The 14503-nt window shown below is 39.1% G+C and overlaps 1 protein-coding gene and 1 non-coding gene across 16 annotated transcripts in view; both read right to left on the bottom strand.

Annotated features, from left to right (window-relative positions):
• The window catches only part of SRPK2 (SRSF protein kinase 2), a 218683-nt gene that overhangs the window by 44217 nt on the left and 159963 nt on the right, over positions 1-14503 (bottom strand). The window lies entirely within an intron of this gene.
• On the bottom strand, positions 757-830 carry TRNAT-GGU (transfer RNA threonine (anticodon GGU)). The gene has a single exon. It is a non-coding gene; the product is annotated as a tRNA-Thr (tRNA).

The following is a 14503-nucleotide window of genomic DNA, read 5'->3' as shown; positions in this document are numbered from 1 at the left end:
AGCTAACAGGATAGCTAAGAATATTGTGCCTAAAAATAGGGCAACTAAAAAAAAAAAAAAGACATAAAAATAATTTTTAAATACAAATATGAAAATTGAAAGGTCTAAAAACTTATCTTTTATTCTGAAAATTTGACTGACACACACAATTTCAAGTTTATATTTTATAATTCTCATATCCTAACTGCCAGATTTCTACAGAAAATGATATAGTCTCTTCTGACCCTTTTTCCAATCTCTTCTCCCAGAACAGTAATTAACATTCATACTGCCAGAAGGGTGGATGGAGCATGTCTCTCAGAGCAGATGACAACAATCTACCCAACACCCAGGGAATTACAGAAAAGAGACAGTACAATAACTACCAGAAAATTCTCCGATTCCCTGAGATTAGCAAACAATGTGCACCAATGCTATTAGCAATGGTCACCCCATGGCCCGTAATAATGTCTGGCACACAAAGAATCTAAAGAACAGTGACAGCCCGGATGAGGACCCCTCCCACTCTGGCTGCTTTACCAACGGGCCATACAAGACACAGGATAACAACAGTGGGCTCAGGCAGAGCACTAGACAGCGTCCATCACTGGAAGATGACAGCGACTTAGGGTTAATACATTTGTACTTTACTATCAGGGGTGCCAAAAAATGTATACACATGACGTGTATTCACCTTTTGTTATCGGTATATATTGAATATTACAATTTTATTTTATTCTTTTCTTTTGTTTTTTTTAAAGAGGGCGCAGCTCACAGTGGCCCATGCAGGGATCGAACCGGCAACCTTGGTGCTACCAGCACCACGCTCTAACCAACTGAGCTAACCAGCCACCGGAGTATTACAATTTTAACACAGTTTTTTCCCTTTCTTAAAATGTGTATACATTTTTTGGGCACCCTCTGTATTTCTACTACTTAATATAAAAACCATGTGTTTATCACCTAGAAGTTTTCCTTTTAGTCTTAAAAAATACAAGTCAGACTGGATTACAAACACAAAAAGAATAGATTATTAAGGAATCATTAAGTTCACTGCTGTGGTTTCTTCTCCAACTCCAGCACACCCACCCACAAAACTGTAACTAAAGCTCAACCTATACTATTCATAAGGCTCCAAAGAAGACAATTCTAAAACTATCCTTAGCTGTTTTGGGGGGACTGATGGCTGAAAATAAAGACAACTCCATTTTTCTTGCTGAGCAAAAACAGGTTCAATTTATAGGAGTGAATCAAAAGTTCAGACCTCTATCAAGGACTTTAAGCCAAGTCTCTGTTTTCTACTAAAGACAGTATAAAGTATTCATTTTTTTCACTGGCCCTAGTTTTTCAGCGAGAAATACTGTGCCTACAATAAGGCTTTCCAAGGGCTATGGAAAGATTTGAGAATCACCTCTAACACACAATATCTTTTAAAAGGAAGGAGTAACAAGAAGATATTTGTTCACAAGATGATAACAGACACATTTTGGGTCACTGAAAATTTCAATACTCTCTTCCCCCAAAATTAATAAAACGAGTAGAAAAGCAGTAAGGATATGGAAGATTTGAATACACCATCAACCAACTTGATGTAATTGACGTTTACTGGACAACTTATCCAACAGCAAATATTCTTCCCAAGCACATGGAAGATTTACCAACATAGACCATACACTGGGCCATAACACAAATCTCAATAGAAATTAAAAGACTTAAATCACATAAGGCATGTTTTCAGACAACAACAAAATTAGAAACCAATAAGAGAAAACACCCTAAAATTGGGAAACTAACACACTTCAAAATAACCCACGGGATAAAAAAGAAATCAAAAGGAAATAACAAAGTATTTTACACTAAGTGAAAACATAACATACCAGAACCTGTGAAATGCTGTTAAAGCAGATTTTAGAGGAAAATTTAGAGCACTAAATGACTATATTAGAAAAGACTATCTCAAATCAATGACCTCAGTTTCCACCTTAAGAAACTAGAAAAGTTGGGGTGGCCGGTTAGCTCAGTTAGTTGGAGCGTGGTGCTGGTAGCCAGCACCAGGGTTGCCGGTTCGATCCCCACATGGCCCACTGTGCGCTGAGCCCTCCTTTAAAAAATAAAGAAAAAAAGAAACTAGAAGAGAAAATGTAACCCAAAGTTAGAAAGAGAAAGGAAATAATAAAGACATGAACTGTAATTAGTGAAATAAAAAGCATAAAAACAAGGTTTAAAAAAAAAAAAAAAATCAGTGAAACCAGAAGATAGTTCTTTGAAAAAATGAAAATAATTAATCAATTACTGGCCAGGCTAACCAGGGAAAAAAGAGCATGAATTACCAACATGAGAAATGAATGAGGTGACATCACTACATATTTTACAATGGATGAGATAATAGGAGACTATTCCAAACAATGTTATGCCTATAAGTATGAAAACTTAGATAAATACCATGAAAGACAAAGCACCTAAGTTCCAATCAAGAAATACACACATAAATAACTATTTTTGAGAATAAATTTGAAGTTTAAAACCTTTCCATAAAAAATGAATTGGTGAATTCTCCAAAACGCTTATGGAAAAAAATATTAACAATTCTACACACTCTTCCTGAACAGTAAAAAGGAGGAAATACTCAATCTCATTCTATGAAACCATCATTACTTTGATTCCAAAGCCTGGCAAAGCCGTTTTTAAAAAGCTACAGACCAATTTTCCTCATGATATAAATACAAAACTCTAGACAGAATTTCAAGTCTAATTAAACAACACATAAAAAAGATAATACTTCATGACCAAGTGTGGTTTATTCCAGGAATTTTTGGTTTACTATTCCAAAATCAATGGGTGTGTAATTCACCATAATTAACATACTAAAGAAGAAAAAACATATGAAGAAAAAAGAAAACCATAAAGAAGAAAAGCCACACAAAAAATAATTTCACGATAGCCAACATTTACATGTCTGATCAAAATTCTCAACAAAGCAGGAATGGTCAAAGATCTATGGAAAACCTACAGATAGCATCAGAAAAGGGGAGAGATTAACTGTTTTCCTCCGTAAGATCAGGAGCAAGATAAGGATAGGTAGTCAGTCAGCATGGTACTGGAAGTTCTACCAGCACAATCAGGCAACAGGAATACACAGAAAGACATCCAGACTGGAAAGGAAGAAGTATGACTACTTTTATTCACAGATAATCTGATTGTCTGTATGGAACAGCTGAAGGAATCTGCAAAAAAGCTACTAAAACTAGTAACTAAGTAAAGACAGGTAGCAGAATATTTGCTCAAGGTGTAAAAACCAGTTTATTTCTATATAGCAGCAATGAACAATGAGAAATTAAAATCTTAAAATACATCATTTATAATAGCATACAAAATGTAAACTACTTAGGGATTATCACCTGACCAAAAAATGAGAAAAACCTGAACAATGAAAACTACACAACATTATTGAAAGAAATTTTAAAAACCTAAATAAACAGTGTTTGTGGGTTAGAAGTATCAATATTGTTAACTCTCCCCAAATAGATTTATAGATTCAGTACCATCCCAGTCAAAACCCAGCAGGCTTTGTTGTAGAAGGTGACAACTAATTTGATTTCATTCAAAGGTGCAAGGGCAATTCAGTGGAGAAAGGACACACTTCTCAACAAATGGTGCTGAAACTGGATATCCCTATGTCAAAAAAGAGAAAAAATAATCTTCTATAGCTTGCATTACATGCAACTCAAAATGGATCAAAGACTAAAATCGGAGGTTCCCTGACCCCCACCCTCCTCAGGTTTGATTAATTTGCTAGAGTGGCTTCCAAAGCTCAGAGAAACATTTTACTTACTAGTTCACCCGTTTAAAGTAAAAGAATGTAATGCCAGTTTACTGTAAAAGAAGGAACAGCCAGATAGAAGAGGTGCACAGGGCAAGGTACAGATGGGGGAAAGGCGTGAAGCTTCCAGGCCCTCTCCAGGTGTGCCACTCTACCCACACCTCCAAGTGTTCACCAACCTGGAAGCTCTCCGAACCCTCATTACAGTCATGATTGACTAAATCATCAGCCAATGGCAACTGAGTCAACCTCCAGCCCTGCTCGCCTCCCTGGAGGTCACAGATGGGCCTGCAAGTTTCAACCCTCAAATCACAAGGTTGGTTCCCCTGGGTGACCAGTTCCCATTCTTAGATGCTTTCCAAAGTCACCTCATTAACATAACTTTACTGCTCTCAATGCTTAGGAAATTCCGAGGTTTTTGGGAGCTTTGAACCACGAAAGACAAAATATATGAGAATTATGTTTCAGTCATCAAATACCTTATAATCCCAGTATCACAACCACACATGTATGCAACAAAGCAAATAAGAAAAAATGTTAGCAGTTCCTCACCAATGCTAAATGTTAGCATCCTCCTCAATGGAGGAAATGCAGGAATTCCCTACACTATTCAACACTGGTGTTTGAGAATTTCCGTAACAAAAAGAATGTTACTTTCAACTAGTGTCATTTCAAAGGGATGTTGGTGAGAGGAAACCTACAGATTAAGGACAGAGTGGAAACCAATTCCAAGCACCAGGAGGCAGAGAAGAGAGACTGCAACTCCACCAGTTCATGCATGTGGGTGGGACCCCACTTTTTCTAAAATAAACTCTAAAAACCAGGTTAAGAGGGAGAAGAAAATGAAAAGCCCGCTCACCGCCCACTCTCGATTCTTGGCAGGTATGACGCCATTTGAAGCGCACAGCACTGGGAAGCTTTAACGTCCCTCCTACAGAGCGGTGCTGGGAGACAAGGCCGGGGAGGTCACGAACCCAGGAAGGAAGCCCAAGCGTCAGGATTAGAACCAAGATTCTCAAAACTGTGCCAGATTCCAAAACCTGCGCTCTTTCTATTACACCATGTTTCAGTATTAACCCATCAGCTAAAACATGTCCCCCTTTTCTTCGTGACTAGAATTCTAACATGAAGTAAGTGCATGATCAGAGAGAAACTCTCGAATAAACTAAAAACTGTCACTTTAAGTATCTGTTTTCTCAATACAAGATAGCAAAAGAAAAATTTGCCTGAATTGGAAATGGTTTGTCTGTCAATGATTCCTTAGAATCTATTGTAATTGGCCTTCATGAATGAAATTTTACAACCAGTCTTAATTTAGGTTATAAAACAAATACGAAGATAAGTTATTTATTTAAAATTTTATCAAACAAATGTCCTAAAAGTTGACAGCCACATGTCTGAGTTATGAAAAATGTTTGTAGGTGATGTCAAATAAAAATACTGAAATCTAAGAATAAAACACAATTTAAATCACATGTACTCCAATAGAAACCTTAAATACTAAATATAAAAAGGAAGCAGGAATAAGGGTATGAAAGAGCCCCAGAATCCACCCCTCAAAATTAGCAATAATAAAGCCTCTGACACAACTATTAAAATCTTGGGGGACGAAGGGAGGAGGGGAGGCATCAAAAGAAGTCAGTCAGAGGAAGTGTTGTTTAAAAACTAATGCATGTAAATTAATCTCTATTACTACATCAAATATTCTCTGTAACAATAATAAGTGGAAGACAGCTGTAGCGGGAAAATCAGAGCAAACGGAAATGCTCCAAAAGACAAAGGATTCCTATTTACAACCTGAGGAGGTAACAACAAAAATTATTTGAGTAGAAGATAAATATGATGGATGCAGAAACAATTTTTGCAGTAGAGCTTCCTTGTTTCCCTGAAAATAAGACCTACGCTGACCATCAGCTCCAATGTGTCTTTTAGAGCAAAAACTAATATAACAAAGACCCATACTTATGTTGTATTATATTATAAAAGACCCTGTCTTACATTAAATTAAGACCAGGTCTTATATTAATTTTTTCTCCAAAAGACACCTTAGAGCTGATGGTCCGGCTAGGTCTCATTTTCAGGGAAACACGGTACTGCAAAAATCTCTACTCAGAGACTTTTTTTTTTTTTTCCAAATTGGGGAACAGTGTGTACTTCCAGGATTTTGTCCAAGTCAGTTGTCCTTTTAATCTTAGTTGTGGAGGGCGCAGCTCAGCTCCAGGTCCAGTTGCCACTGTTAGTTGCAGGGGGCGCAGCCCACCATCCCTTGCGGAAGTCAAATCGGCAGCCTTGTGGTTGAGAGCCCACTGGCCCGTGTGGGAATCGAACCAGCAACCTTCAGTGTTAGGAGCCCAGAGTTCCAACCGCCTAAGCCACCGGGCCCGCCCCCTCTGCTCAGAGATTTAAGTAGAGTCTATTCACTGAGAAACCTTGCATATTTGAAATGTTAATAAAGGCCAACAAATAATTTCAAGTCCCTGCCTACTGCCAACTACTTATGCAGATTTATGCTTAAATTCGGGGATGCTGATTGGAATTGCAGCATTGGCTTTACTAGCTAGCTATGTGACATTGAGCAATTACTTCTCTGGGTACTTGTCCCTACCTCACTTACTCAGAACCATACCTGGGCACATATTAAGTGTCACGTAACTGTTTATTGTTGTCGTGCCACTACCCAACCCACTGTGACTGACACAGCGTAATGAGTCAGCAGGCCAGGGTTAAGGGTACTGTCTATTCCTATTTAAGATGGTAAAACTGACTGACCCAAAGGTAATCTACCTCATTAGTACAGCCCAATTAGAAAGTTTTTGATACTCTAGATCTGATGATGATTTATAGGTGTCAAATGCCAAAAAACAAGTATCTTTATTAATGGTTTAGCCAAACATCAAACTATTCTGTAAGAGAATCGAGACTTTTTAACATTCAAATTTACTGTCAATTCCCCAGAGCTCTGGTTATAAAGACTGTGGCCTCTGTCTTGGGTGCCGTCTTTCTCACTCTCTCTGCCAAGCCTTTGCTGTGAGCAGTCAGTCCTGGGAAAAGGCCCATGTGGCAAAGAACTGAAGCCTCTAGTGAACAGCAGTGAGGAACTGAGAACTGCCAACCACGACCTGCATGAGCAGAGAAGCAGATGCTCCAACCTTTCGAGCCGTCAGATGAATGCAGCCCAGCTGACAGCCTGACTGTAACCAGGAGAGACCCTGATCCACAACCAGCATATTTCTGCACGTGTTTTGAGTAGACATTGAGGGACGTTGTTCCAGACTACCTTGCAAAGGTTTCTAATGTGAACAACCTTGGAAAATAGATGTACTAACTCCCTCTGGAGAAGAGGGAAGGTTGGTTTGCCATCCAGTTTAATTAATAAACATCTCCTTCAGGAACAAAGGTTGGGAGGTTTGCTTGCAGGCTTTTAGAAAAGATTGGGATTTCCTCAATTTGGAGTTCCTTAGCTGTGATTCAAACCTACAGTGTGCACATGGCCCACCCAGGCTTGCTTCCACATGGCACTTGTTGGATTTGGGGGGCAAAGGAAACCAGTATCACCATGAAGCCCATGCTATTTACAGTGCTGTAATAAGGTGCTTTGTCTCTGACCCAGGGGTCTCAAGTCTTCTGCCAGCACCCATGAAACTGGGGCTGGCAACTCGTTACTTGCAAGAAGGGTAAAATCTCAGAAAGGTCTTGGTTCGTGATAAATTTATCTTTGGCACCAGAAAAAACACTCTTGTTTAGAGTGCTTAGTTTGTTTTCATCTTATAACTGTCAGTCTTAGAAACACTGCATTTCCTTCCTTGGTTTGATAACTAAGAAACCCAGGGGAAAATCTACAACACTCTCAAACTGTACAGATCTCTATTAATATGTCTTTAGATATTAACCTTTATTTCCACTCTGTAACATCCTCATCTATTTGTCTATTGTAGTCTATGCATTTAGTTCTCAAATGTCTAAAGTATGCAAAGTGTTGGGATACAAATAACAGCTACTTATCCATCAGTATAAGCTCAAACACGGCCCCTGCTAGGAGGGGAAGCATTCCTGATTCTCCTGGCTGAGGAGGGACCCGTTCAGGGCCTCCCTTAGGCACCTCCAGAGTGCTTCACTGTAGTATGCTTCCCTTACAAACAAGGTATTGTAATTATTCCTATCTCATCTGTCTTTCCCAGGAAATTATAATAAACACTATCAGGCTAGGGACAGTACGTCTAGCACACAGCACCTGAATCGCAACAGACACTGAATACCTAAGAAAGCACGAGAACAACAAATACATGAGAGAGAAAGCACAAGAACACAACACAGGAGAGACAGAAATGAACGGAAGGGAGACTGTTCTCTGTTCCCTGGCATGATGTGAAAAGGTGGGAAAGGCTTTACCAGTATAAGATGTGGACTAAAATTAAATGCAGAGTCAATATTATATTCTAACAAAAAACAAAGGAAGGACCAGACAGAAGAAGAGACAGTATGAGGAAAACTACAACAGCAAGAAGGCATGTTTACAGTAAAATAAACAGTTCTGTTTGAGGCTAAGAAAGAAAACAAGAAGAGTAGCACTTGGCATCAAACTGTGAAAGAGGCTTGAGAGTTGTGCAAGTTTAGATTTTCATTGTTACCTATAAAAATATTTAACAATACAATGTATCCTTAGATTTCTCTTTAATTCTCTCATGACCAGATATTTAAAAAGTGAACTAATAATCTAAATGCATCCCAAGTAATGCCACATAAAAACACTAAGAAATGAAAAATTATGTTTTTATTACACTGCAAAATGAAAATATGTAGTATTTAAGGCAAGCTGGTAAGAAGGATAATACCAAGGGTATCAAAAACATGTATACCATGTATACAAGTGGACACTTTGGTCAACGTTGCTCAAGCAGTAGGTCGCCACAATCAGAAGTGTCTGAACGCTGATGGTAATCACTTTGAGACCACTTGTAATTGCAGAAATCAAACATGACTTGGACTCATCTTTTGTTATCGGTCTATATTGAGTATTACAATTTTAATAGGTTTTTCCTTTCTTAAAATGTGCATACATTTTTTTGGCACTCTCTGTATTTGTAAGACCCTGCACAAAGCAATCATGAGACCCATTAACATTTAGGGGGTTAAAGTACACTAATAGCGCCATACTTTTATAAAGCTGTATTCTGACTCTAGACAAAAATTAAGTAAAAATAATTTTTTTTTTTTTTACTCTACCTTTATAATCAATAATCTAGAGTTCTTGTCATTTTAATGCTATAACGGTATAGCTACAGAAAATTTTTTCTAAAAAATACTGATGGGCCGGCCCGGTGGCTCAGGCGGTTAGAGCTCCATGCTCCTAACTCCGAAGGCTGCCGGTTCGATTCCCACATGGGCCAGTGGGCTCTCAACCACAAGGTTGCTGGTTCAACTCTTCGAGCCCCGCAAGGGATGGTGGGCAGCGCCCCCTGCAACTAAGATTGAACACGGCACCGTGAGCAGAGCTGCCTCCCGGATGGCTCAGCTGGTTGGAGTGCATCCTCTCAACCACAAGGTTGCCGGTTTGACTCCCACAAGGGATGGTGGGGTGTGCCCCCCTGCAACTAGAAAACCGCAACTGGACATGGAGCTGAGCTGCACCCTCCACAACTAAGATTGAAAGGACAACAACTTGACTTGGAAAAAAAAGGCCTGGAAGTACACACTGTTCCCCAATAAAGTCCTGTTCCCCTTCCCCAATAAAATCTTTTAAAAAAAAACAAAGTGGTCAATGTTTAAAAAAAAAAATATATATATATATATATACTGATGTTGACATTCCCACTTTTGTAGAAGAGACCCTTGAGAATAAGAGAGCCCACAGTAGAAATGCAAGTCCCACTCTAGGGCAAGCCAGAATCTAAAAGCCTAATCTCTGCATTCTACAGTCTAGAACAACCCTTGTCAATTCTCAACCCAGTGAGAATGCGTCAGAACACAGAGTTTTAAATGGGCCTTGGGACTTGGCAGGAGTCTTTCAAATGCACAGGAGTAAACATCAGATCATAAATGGCACATGGATGTTTTTAAGAGACCAAGTCTAGAGGTGTACTTGACTCTCATGGGTCACAAGTTTTCCCACACACACACATACAACCAAGTGTGCAATTTCACTACTGTTTCTTTAGCACACAGTACCAGACAGAGCCACTTTGCTCCTTCAATATCGTTGGTCTAGACCATGGCTTCTATTAAACATGTTGTTATAAAATTTTACCTTTAAATTGAAAAATATCACCTATGGAAACTAAACACAGATTGTTTAAAGACGACCGGACGGTCTAGTGAACACGCCTACTTAATAGTATGCTGTAAGATAAGTATTCCAGAGGGTTAGTATACGTTTAATTTTGTTTTTTAATAAAATCAGTCTTTATATCTATGCTTCTGCATTGATTCTGGTTATTTGAAGTTCTTTTCTTTTTACAGGGCTCATGAGAAAAATATGCCCTCAGGACTTCAGGTACATAACAGTTTACATGGGACCTTTATAACTGAAGGTCAGTTTGAATGGATACAAAAGCTTTGGCTCACATTTTCTTTCCTTGAGTACACTGACTTCATTACTCTTTTGGTCTTTTGGCCTCAAGTGTTGATGTACAAAAAGCTTGATAACAATCTGATTTTTCCCCCTGATAATACATGTGGTCTTTTTGCCTAAAAAGACTGCATCAAGCAGGCCAAGTCTACAGTGTTTATTAGTATTTTATAGTGATTTTTATAGGTTTTATGTCTTCTTTGTTCTTAGCCTTCTCCTTACATGCTTGGTGGGCAAAGAAAGAGTAAATAGACATTATCTAAGATTCTAAATGGGGGTTCTCCCATAGACAGCACGAGCTTTTAGTACATGAACTTGGACAATGTTCATATGTACTCAAAGATTTAAGGCTCATTTCTTGATTTTTATGTTCTGGATAAGTAACAGTATAATACACTGAATTACGAACTGGGGAAACAACTCATCTTGGAATGAGAAAGCCTTAGTTGGATAAAAGTAGAATTCAGAAGACACCTGGGAAATACTGAGATCTCTTTTACACATATAACTAAAAAAACATTCTCTTAGTAACTAAACATCTTTTAAAGAACTCTGAAACAAGTCCTCTGGCTATTTAAAACCAAGAGCCATCCGGCCCGATGGCTCAGGCGGTTAGAGTTCCATGCTCCTAACTCCGAAGGCTGCCAGTTCGATTCTCACATGGGCCAGTGGGCTCTCAACCACAAGGTTGCCAGTTCAATTCCTCGACTCCCACAAGGGATGGTGGGCTCTGCCCCCTACAACTAAGATTGAACACGGCACCTTGAGCTGAGCTGCCGCTGAGCTCCAGGATGGCTGTTGGTTGGAGCGCATCCTCTCAACCACAAGGTTGCCAGTTCGACTCCCGCAAGAGATGGTGGGCTGCGCCCCCTGCAACTAGCAATGGCAACTGGACCTGGAGCTGAGCTGCGCCCTCCACAACTAAGACTGAAAGGACAACAACTTGAAGCTAAACGGCACCCTCCACAACTAAGACTGAAAGGACAACAATTTGACTTGGAAAAAAAGTCCTGAAAGTGCACACTGTTCCCCAATAAAGTCCTGTTCCCCTTCCCCAATAAAATCTTTAAAAAAAGAAAAAAAAGAGCCATAATTATACACACTCAGACATAAAAATAAAATGGAAAGATTAAGTTATTTCAAGAAGTCAAGACCTATTGTTTGTTGTTTTAGGCGCCTACTGATCATGAGGGTGTGAGCGTGTATCACTGCAACACCTGCCTCAACAGCCACACAACCACAGGCCTGTGCCCAGGGTGTGTTACATCTCCTGTAAAAATGAAGAAGAAGAATACAGCGGGAATAATCCAAATTCGCAATTCTAAAGAAATCAAAAAATGGGAAAAAGAACACAGGCCTTAAATGACAAATGACTACAAATGCAGTAAGCAAAAGGTCTTTAACATATATATAAGGAAAAGAGAACTGATTTTTGAGGCTCAGTCTAAAGCCCCACCTAGTTTTACAATCCAAGAGTAATTAATGCTTTCCAGTTTAATCATCACCAGAAAGTCTAACTCATGTTACAACTTGTGCGTAGTCCTGTTCGGCACCCAACATAACAATTTAGATACATATAGTTAGTGGACTTTGGCTTATATAATCTACGCCAGACAAAACAAATATTATTAGATGAATTTCTGTCCTAGGAAAAGTGGTTCCGTGATTACACCAAATAAACGATATGACTAAACATACTCGGGAGTCTGCGACATCCTTTTACTACTTTCTTGTGACATTCTTCTAACACATTGTTTTCTCCAAAGAAGGGTGCAACAGAATCTCGACAGATCGCTGGGCTTCTGACTGTGCTTCTAATCAACAGAATGCAATGGAGCTGACTGTGATTTCTGAGGCAACAGAGCTTCCCCTTTGTAAGTTAGACATTCCATTTTGGAACTGGGAGTCACCAGGTAAACGTCTGACCACACTGAGGCCACTGTGCTGTGAGGAAGCTGAGCCACAAGGAGGGGCTCCGAGCAGTTGGCAGCCTCAGTCTCCCGAGTCTCCCAGGGGCCAGACATGTGATGATGCTACTCCCCAGCCATCGAGTCACCTCAAGCCTTTGAGATGTCTCAGCTGAGGCCCCAGATATCACGAAGCAGAGGCAAATACCCGACTATGCCCTTCCTACAGTCCTGATCCATAAAATCATAAGCGAAATTAAAAGTTGGCTTCAGCCTGCTAAATTTGGGGATAATTCATTATGCAACAATAAAAACAAGAACAGTCATTATTCCACTCACCACAATAGCTATGCAAAACCTCCTCCACCTTCTCTAAGAAAGATGTGCCCTCAATCTTTCAAGCCCACTATCTCCATTTCATTCCTTCTTTGCCGATTCTTCAACCTCTCCTCAGATTACTTCTCTCTACCTAGAAATATGCTCAGGTATCTTGTCCTAAAATCAGCTTCTCCTTGTCCCTATCTGACCCCAGTTCCCACAAGCTACAATCTTCATTTCATTGCTAAATTTCAAAGAATCTGCGATAAAGAATCGCAAGTACACCTTGACATCTGAATGACCCATCACGGGCCCCCGCTGATGAGTCACTAGGGGCCCTCCCCACGGATGGGTTCAGTGGCCCTTTCTCAGCCTTTATCCTCCTCAAACTAAATACTCCTATTAATTCCTTCCTTCTTGAAAACTCTCCTCCTTTCATGCCTCAGACCTCATAGTCTTAGCAAGAACACCACCATTTCAGTGTGTTACTAATATAAGAGAAATTACTAGTGTCCTAGGGAAGAATTTTGGTCTGGAAGTTGGATGACATATTCAGATTTAAATGTTAACAGTGAATATAACTGACACAGTCAACAGAGCTGAGCAGGCTGACAGGATCAATAAAAAGTGAAAATAGGTAAAATGATTTTAATTAGCATGTAAAAGGACAAAGGAGGGTAATGTAGAATCAAGATATAATGAAGAAAGTATAATCAAAGAACTAAAACTTCTTTTAAAAAAACAAACACGAGATTACGTGACACAAAAATAAAAGCAAGTTTTAAAAACCTAATGGTCAAAAAAAGAATGAAGGACACAATTGTTTAAATATTGAACAAATGGTCAGTCTTACTAATAATCAAATGAATAAAATAAAGACGAGATTACTGGTGGAAGCTGTGAAGACATGGTCAGTGGCTCAACATGGAGCCACAGTCGTGTTCTGCTTTGAAGTGTAAACATCAGGATAACCTTTCTATAGGGCAACCAGTGACATGTTTTAAAATTAAAGTGTGCTACGCTTCAAACTAGCTAATCACATCTACACGTATATGCTCAGGACAAACCCATAAAGTGAATATACAAGGAGATCCCAGTAACATTATTTATAATAGAGAAAACTAAGAACATACAAATGTCTAATCAATACAAAGCTAAAGTACATACATAGAATAGAATTTTATATAGAGAACAATGTTGCAGAATTATATTTAGGTTCATGGAAATATATCCATAAATGTTATTTAAAGAAAAATAGCATAATATGGAAGAGCATGCCCAGATCAATTTAATTTATGAAAGTTCTACACATATGGATATGCTTGCACACACAAACATTTCTGGGAGGGTTCCTATGAAACATGTAAACCCCTTTAATTTACCTTGGGGAAGTGGATTGTGCATTAGGGTGTCAAGTAAAAAGTGAGATGGTAATTTTTTGCTTACTCTAGTCTGAATTTTTTAACATTACATAATTTGTTCAAAAATAAGAAGTAAATATATATTCTGCAATACAAGTTTAAATAGCCATAGGAATACATACACAAAGCCAAGAGAAAAATGTGTGGGGGTGGGCGGACCACAACAGTTACAGTATTAAAAAGATTAACAACAAATTAGGACAGGGTAGAGGTACAGCTTTCCCAGGTACTGGGAGTGGAGGGAAACTCATGGACCCTTGTAAGTAGGAAGCACGTGTTGTCATGAACCACAACCTCGGCCATAAGAGCATGTGCGTTCGTGCGCCCATGCAGATGTGCCTGCTCACAAATAGCAATTCCAAAAAAGAGACAATAATGGCCAATACACACATGAAAAGATGCTCGACATCAACAGTCACCTGGAAAATGAAAATGAAAATCACAATGAGATATCACTTCAAACCGACTAGGATGGCTAAAGTAAAAGAGAGTA

The sequence above is a fragment of the Rhinolophus sinicus genome, linkage group LG09, assembly GCF_036562045.2.
Source record: "Rhinolophus sinicus isolate RSC01 linkage group LG09, ASM3656204v1, whole genome shotgun sequence".
Lineage (NCBI taxonomy): Eukaryota > Metazoa > Chordata > Mammalia > Chiroptera > Rhinolophidae > Rhinolophus > Rhinolophus sinicus.
Note: the sequence above shows the minus strand (reverse complement) of the source record. Positions and strands in the feature narration are given on the sequence as shown.